The sequence below is a fragment of the Astatotilapia calliptera genome, chromosome 23, assembly GCF_900246225.1.
Source record: "Astatotilapia calliptera chromosome 23, fAstCal1.2, whole genome shotgun sequence".
Classification (NCBI taxonomy): domain Eukaryota; kingdom Metazoa; phylum Chordata; class Actinopteri; order Cichliformes; family Cichlidae; genus Astatotilapia; species Astatotilapia calliptera.
In genome coordinates, this window is record NC_039323.1 from 34005213 (window position 1) to 34012959 (window position 7747).

Here is a 7747-nt window from a genome sequence, read left to right on the forward strand (position 1 = left end):
AGAGGACCATATTAATGAAACAAACCTCAATGTCATCATAGGGATCCCTAAAGATGCTCCTGCTGCTTCTCTTCCTCCTCATCCTAAGCTTCCTTCTCCTTGTCCTCGCCTTCCATCCAATTGTAATTCAACCTAATTGTGTTTCCCCCCCTCCTCTTCCTCATTTTGTTGGAGCTGTGAACACAATTAATGTGAATCTGGATTAATTTGTGCAAACAAGAAAAATCTACAGCTTTTTGGTCAGAGGTGCTCTTGTGATTTAAGCCGGGTAGAGTAGATTTATGTGTTGATGCTACCTGCTTCAGCTCTGGCTGTTGAGTGATATTTACACCCTGGCTGGATTACAAACTTTAACCATGTGCTGAACTTTGGCCCAGCGTTGATACCTCTTGTTAGTATAACGGCCTATTCTTAGCTTGTATGTATGATGTATGATGGTGGATAAATGAAATATACAAAAAAAATTAACTATATTACAAAAGAACATCTATCTTGGAAACATCAAATGACCGGAGCATAACTTGTCAACTAGTCCGAAAATAAGTTATACAGGAACAGTCAAAGACACACCTTCTCATGTCACATTTCTATTCACATTTCTATATAATTAGATTAGACAATAAAGAGTTATCTAATCTAATTATTCATTCAAAACACTTATGCATAGCTGTATTTTATACAGCTCATACAGAATTCAAAGTACAGGTTCATGTGAGTATTTAATGTACGGCTCAGATCTACAGAATTTCAGAGTTTCTAGAGCAGACACAGAGCTCACATCACAATAGGCTTCAGGCGCCATTTTAGTGACTTTAACAATATATTAAATTTTAATTTCGGTCTAGCTGACATTAGGTTATGTACGCAGCACGCAATTGAACCACATATTTTAGAAGTCAAAGGGTCAAATTAGCTGGGAGCACCTTCACTTAATTATAACAGTGGTTTTGTTACGAAAACAGTTTCTGTATACCGGATACTAAATTGCTGCTGGGTGCTTTGTAAAGTTTACAATAACTAGTATTATCATTATGCTATATTTTCAAAACTATATAATAATCTCAAAAGTAATGCCATGGAGTAGAAAATAGTAATGCTTTATTAAAATTTAAAACTAAAGTACAGTATTTGAATGTGTGTATTGTGTCTACTGTTTGTTAACTCACCATATTCATAATGGGTTTGCGGGGTTAGGGGTGTGTGTGTGTGTGTGTGTGTGTGTGTGTGGGGGGGGGGGGGGGGGGGGGGGTTAGGGTCTTTAAGCTTTCACCCCCCACCCCTGCACCTAAGCAAATATTTCTAACTTTTATTTGAATATTCAGCTTCCTACCATCTTCTCTTAAAGGGTAATTGCCGGGTAACCCGCCCTCCCCCTTCGCACACACGTGCACACAAAGAAAACACACAGTATAATTCACAGCCTCGTTATAGTGAATAAATATTTATGCCATTTACACCATCAAACTTAGATTGCTAAGGATGAAGAACCTTTTGTTCTTTAAAGAACCATTTGTAATAGCTGAAGAACCATCCACAAAATAAAAAGGTTCTTTGACGTATGATGGTTCTTTAAAGAACCATGAAGACATCTGTAGAACCATTTAAGAACCATAATTTTTCTGAGTGTATACGCTTCTTCTGGGGTATACTCTCAGCAGCATATTAAACATATCAGGTCCCCATTAGGAGAATCATGTGCTAACGGCTGTCTAAATGACTCGGGTAAAGTTTGTAGCATGCGTGCTTGTTGTTTTTGTCTGCTTCCACTTGTCTTTGCACTAGGATGATGTCGGCATAAATGTCATATTCATTTTGTTCCCACTAGTGCTGTCAGCGTTAATCTGAAATGACGTTAATGCCACAACACGGCAAATCTCCGTTAACGAGCTACTGCGGATCACCCCGTGCATGGGGCTGGACGGCGTCAACACGTTAACGAGCAAACTGCACTAACGCAGTAGTTCCCACCCATGTAATTGAGCATTGCGTGGCACATCCGACATGCTGTTTTACTTTTGTCCATGACGCGCTTACCTTCAGGGTCATACTTCACATGAAGACCAAAATAGTTCCAAAGGCCAGATCTGAATGAGGGTGGGGGAGGTTCAATTTGCCATGTTGCAACGAGCTTAGCTTCTGTCTTGCTAGCTTGCTCTGCGCTCAGTGGATCTGCGCTCAACAGTGCAGTCTAGGCGGAGTAGTCAAACGCAGATCCACTGAGCTCTCAACACAGACAGCATCGTCAGAGGAAAAGTTGATAAAGTAAATTAAAAATTTTGTATTGTTCGATACATATGCGTACCGAACCGAAAGCACTGTATCGAACGGTTCAATATGGATACGAGTATCGTTGCACCCCTAATATATATATATATATATATATATATATATATATATATATATATATATATATATACGTATGTATGTATAGTGTCGTTAGACCCCAAAAAGAGAGACCCAGATCACCCAGGGAAAACACAATTCGAAAAGTTCTAAATTGATTTGAGTGAAATTGAGTGAAATTAATATTTGATTATTTACAACCAAGCCCGGATTCTCCCTTCCACAGACTGGCTGGGTGCCCATATGGCACAGATATTAGAATCAAATACAGATACTCCTGACTGGAAATTGTTCTGTCCACAGATTCATTTTCTTCCATTCCAACCTGTCTACCTGTCAGGGACCTGGGTCTGAGGGACCCAGGGCCCATAAGCAGTTTTGGATTTATAGTACTTGTTATATGTACTTTTGATGTATTGTGTGGCTGTCCCTGGTTTCCCTGCTTGCAGGTATGTGTATGGGTCTGTGTATGGGTGTGGTGCAGCTCTCTCCGACGCTGGATTGTTTCGGAAGACTTTCGTTAGTTTCCCAGTTAGAAGTCAGTGAATTAGAGTTTGGTTACTGAGTGGTGTATTTACGGCTGCTTCTGTTACTTTCCCAGGAGAATTGCGGGATGAGAGGCAGCAAAGACGGACCATACACTAACACTAAGGAGTGGAGACACAGAGCACTGACACTGGATGAGGACACAGAATGGAAGTCTGGGACACTAGGGGATATATTGTTGTTTACTTCACCACCTTGTAAATAAACACTGTTTGCACTGAAGAGTCCGGCGTTTGGGTCCTGTTTCCCCACCTCCCCACGGTCTGCTGACGCAGGCCGTGACAGAACGATCCAACCATCATGGATCCAGCGAACTCTGTTTTCACCTTGGAGGAAGAGTCTCTCGCGCAGCTGTGGGATTACTGCCGGGGTATAATCCACGCTGCAGATCCCTACAAGAGCTTTCAAGAGGTAGTATTTTTTGACCATTTCTTGTCATCTACTACCTTCACTGTCAGTTTTTTGGACATTAAAGGAATAAGACAAATAATAACGGCCCTGAGAGCTAGGCTCTGTTCTGAACTGTTTGGCTGGGATTGATTGGGCACGCGGGTTGGCCTCCTGAGCTGCTCCGTTGCCACCACGGGCATAGCGGTCGGCCTCCTGGACTGTTTTTATGCCACCACTGCTTTCCGCGTGGTTGGTCTCCGGATTTGCCTTGTCCACGCTGCCGTGCCTTCTACTCAGGCGGCCTCCAGACCTATTTGGTGATGGACCGTTGTGCCGTCGCCATCCAGGTCGACTCCATGAACTATGTTTTGGACTCTGTTTTTTTTCGAGCTCCGGTGTCTTTGTGAACATTTGATGCTTGGACTGTTGGGGAGTTCCTGTTTTTTCTTGTGTCGGTCCAGCAGCCTGCCGACGCAGGCCGTGACACTACCACAATGGGAAAAAACAAAGAGCTGTCACAGGACATTATAGACAAGATTGTAGATCTGCATGAGGCTGGAATGGGCTTTAAGAGTAACAGCATAAAGTTTGTTGAGAAGGTGACAACTTTTGGTGTGATTATTCAGAAATGGAAGGAATATAAAAAGACTGTTAGTCTGGAACTCCATGTAAGATCTTGCCTCATAGGGTGAGGGTTAGGCAGAGTTCAGGAGTCTGACAGCTGTGGGGAAGAAGCTGTTCCGGTACCTGGTGGTCTTAGTCCGGAGGCTCCTGTAGCGCCTCCCAGAGGGCAGGAGGGTGAAGAGTCCATGTGATGGGTGACTGGGGTCTTTGATGATTTTCCCAGCCCTTTTCAGACACCGCTTCCTGTAGATGTCTTTTATGGCAGGAAGTGGTGCTCCAGCGATGCGCTGGGCAGTTTTCACGACCCTCTGCAACGCCTGAGGCAGAGCAGTTCCCGTACCAGACTGTTATACGGTCAGGATGCTCTCGATGGTGCAACGATAGAAGAAGTTCACCAGGATGTCTGAGGACAGGTGGTTCTTCCTCAGAGTCCTCAAGAAGAAGAGGTGCTGGTGAACCTTCTTAACCAGCTTGGAGCAGTTGGTCGTCCAGATGAGATCCTCGGAGATGTGGACTTCCAGGAACTTGAAGCTGCTCACACGCTCCACAGCCGTCCCCTTAATGTGGATGGGTGGATGTGGGTCAGCATTCCTCCTGTAGTCCACGATGAGCTCCTTGGTCTTCTCGGTGTTAAGCAGCAGGTTGTTTGTGTCGCACCACTCAGCCAGACGATCCACCTCCTCCCTGTAGGCGGCCTCATCGTTGTCACTGATGAGGCCAATCACCGTGGTGTCATCTGCAAACTTAATGATGGTGTTGGAACCATCAGCAGGTCTGCAGTCGTGGGTGAAGAGGGAGTAGAGGAAAGGGCTCATCACACAGCCTTGTGGTTCATCGTGATTGTAGATGAACAGTGGTTATCCAGCCGGACATGTTGGGGGCAGTTGGTCAGGAAGTCCAGTAACCATTTGCAGATGAGGGAACTGATGCCCAGGTCTGTCAGTTTCCTGATGAGTTGTGAGGGGTGGATTGTATTGAATGCTGAACTGAAGTCTATAAACAGCATTCTGGCGTAGGTGTTGTTGTTGTCCAGGTGTGAGAGGACAGAGTGCAGTGCGATGGAGACTGCATCCTCTGTGCTCCTGTTCTGGCGGTATGCGAATTGGTGGGGGTCCAGGGTGGGGGGGGGAGACAGGATTTGAAGTGTGCTAGGACCAGCTGCTCTAAGCACTTAGTGATGATGGGGGTGAGTGCTACTGGGCGGTAGTCATTGAGGCAAGATGGGTTGGAGTTTTTGGGTATCGGGACGATGGAGGTGGATTTGAAGCAGGCCGGTACCACAGCGTGGGCCAAGGACAGATTGAATATGTCTGTGAGCACTCCTGCAAGCTCCCCAGAACACGCTCTGAGAACACGCCCGGGGATGCCATCAGGACCTGCAGCCTTGTGGACATTGATCCTGCTCAGCACCGCTCCTACATCGGTAGGGGAGAGAGTCAGAGGTTGGTGGTCTGGCGTCACGTCTGCTTTGGTTGTGGTTGTGGGGTTCCCTCGCTCAAAACGAGCATAAAAGTTGTTGAGCTCGTTGAGGAAGGAGACATCAGAGGATGCGGGGGAGGGTTTGGTTGTCCTGTAGTCTGCAATGGTCTGGAGACCTTGCCACATGCGTCGGGGGTTGGAGTTGGAGAAGTGTTCTTCTACCTTCTTTTTGTAATGGTGTTTGGCTTTTTTGATGCCCTTCTTTAGATTAGCCCTGGCTGTGCTGAAAGCGTGTGCATCTCCTGACCTAAAGGCAGGCCTTCAGGAGGAGACGAACATCCCGGTTCATCCAAGGCTTCTGGTTGGGGTACATGGTGATCCGTTTCTGGGTGGTGACACTGTCTGTGGTTTCGGAGATGTAATCCAGTACAGATGAGGCGTACTGGTCCAGGTCTGTGTGGGTGAACATATTCCAGTCTGTGTTTTTAAATCTGTCCTGGAGCACTGCGTCTGTCCCCTCTGGCCACACTTTAATTGTCCTCACAGCAGGTTTCACACGTTGGATGAGTGGTGAATACCTAGGTGTGAGGAACAGGGAGAGATGGTCCAATTGTCCAATGTGGGCGAGGGGTGTGGCTTTGTAGGCTCCAGCCAGGTTGGAATACACATGGTCTAAAGTCTTGTCTCCTCTGGTGTGGCAGGAGACATGTTGGTGGAATCTGGGGAGGACTGTCTTTAAGTTGGTGTGGTTGAAGTCGCCAGCAACAATAAAAGCAGCCTCGGGGTGTTTATTCTGGTGTTTGTTAATGGCTGCAGAAAGTTCTTTCATGGCCAACCTAGCATTAGCGTCGGGGGGTATATACACGGCAGTGAGTATGATAGAGGTGAGTTCTCTGGGGAGATAATAAGGTCTGCATTTGACCATTAAAAACTCCGCATTAGGTGAGCAGTAGTGATGTGCGATACCACTGATTTCCTTTCCGATCCGATACCAAGTACTTTTCAGGGTGGTATCGACGATACTGATCCGATACCGATACTTTATACAAAAAAACGTTTTTTATTTATTTATCTCAAATTATAGCGTCATAATGATTACAGGACATCAGATTACTTGTTCTTATCACTTAATAATGCAGAGTTCATCATATAGAAATAAAAAAAACTGAAGTTGTGCGCTATTTGAACACGTTGCCTGCCTGCAGCACTAAAGGACTCTGTGAGAGACGTGTGTCTCGCCCTAGCAGCACCTGTCCCTCTCCTCCTCTTCAGTTCGTCTCAACATACGCGCCTCATACTCTGTGATATGATTTACTCTGAGGTGTTTGACAAGGTTAGTGATGTTGCCACAACCAAACATGCCAACCCTCCCGATTTTTCCGGGAGAATCCCGGAGCCACCATTCTCCCGAATTTCCACCTGGACACCAAAATTGAAAAACCATATTGCAGAATTCATAGCGCGGCCAAGCCAATTCCAGTTTCCAACAATGGCGGCAGCTACTTAGTTTTAATATTACTCTTATTTCTCTTTCTGGGTCGCAAAAAAACCCCAACTTTTAACATGTTTTCAGGTGAGAATGTAGCTGTGTAAACTTCAAATATCTGAGCCGATCGACACATCGTCTTCAAACCCCCGCAGGCTTTCACTACTCGGGTTAAACATGATATATAAGTCACTTTGATAACTTAAAAATGTTTTTGTTTGGCTTTTTCAGTGTTTTGTTTGTTCGTGAGTAAATCGGTTTGGCTGAGATTAAAGTTATTAGATTAGATTAAATTAAATTAAACTTTATTAATCCCTCAGGTGGGTTCCTCCGGGATTTTCACACAGCTGTTTTCAAACATCAAACAGAAAACAATTAAAGAAAGTGTGAGACGGTCATGAGTTTACGCCAGCGCCCGGTTATATTTTAGATAGCAAGGAGCAGACGGCTGAGTTTCACTCCACCGAGGGAACTCATGACGTACTACCCGGCTTTCTTTAGACCGCGAAGGGCGGGTCCTCAGGTGGAAGCAGTCTCTGAATTTGGACACCCCTGCTGTTTCGGTGACATTTAACGTATTTTATCCGATAAATAAACCCTGTAAAATGTGCCCTTTTGATTGTCTCCCTAATTCTGAGGTCTCAAGGTTGGCAAAGTATAGCCACAACACCTCACTCTTGGACCACTTTTTTGCCACATGTATCGCAAACCATGTCTCAGCTGTTTGTGGAGGTAAAATACGTCCGCACAATTAGGCTGTGTCCCAATTAAGAGACTGCACGCTTGAAGTACGCGCACTACGCGTACTATGTACGGTGCGTACTATAAGTACGAGAAGTGCGGAAGTGAGAGGCTTGTGAAATGGGACGGTATACGCTTCGTTGCGCTGTTCAGGTTGCCTAGCAACCATGATACTAACCGCGAGACACGTTACATACA